The following is a 705-nucleotide window of genomic DNA, read 5'->3' as shown; positions in this document are numbered from 1 at the left end:
AGGTAGTACATATTTCTAAATAGGTAGGACCTTTCGGACTGAGACAAATATCCCATCAGTTGCAAAGAGTTCATATAATAGACAGATTTTCTTCATACTTAATGGTATGAAAAATCAAATTGAAAACAAAAGGTAGAGATGGAAAGATTCCCTCTCAATGAACACAGACTACATGTGTACCTGAAGTGGTTGCACTGGAATTGCCCTTCAGCTTCTGTGAATTAAGTTTGTTCAGTCCCCTCTAATTCTAAACACCAGAGCTATCACTGCTAGATAGGAGTAGGGTGTAAGGATTGGGTAAGCATTTAAACTGGACTTTTTCAGACAGGGACTGAGACACAGATGACACATTATCCTGAACAGTTAAATCCTGTATTGTACTAATTCTGTTGGAGTATTGGGTTTCAGTCTAACATTTTCTCCGGCCTAGTAACTCACATATGCCTTGCAATATTTGCCTGGTTATTTTAATGTGGTCTGATTCTGTTAGAATAAGTCTCTAATTCTATTTGAATTAGTAGCAGCTACAGCTGAGAATTTGAGGTTGTTCAAAGGGAAGAAGCAAGATATTAATTTTCATTTGTTTATTTCTATTATTTCTAGATTTTATTATTTGAGAAAACCGAATAATAATGATTTCCTTCAGGAAATATTTGCAACCTTTGCCATTTTTATATTGTGTGCTAAGATATTAAAGGTTACTAT

Source organism: Athene noctua, chromosome 15 (genome assembly GCF_965140245.1).
Source record: "Athene noctua chromosome 15, bAthNoc1.hap1.1, whole genome shotgun sequence".
Taxonomy (NCBI): domain Eukaryota; kingdom Metazoa; phylum Chordata; class Aves; order Strigiformes; family Strigidae; genus Athene; species Athene noctua.
Note: the sequence above shows the minus strand (reverse complement) of the source record.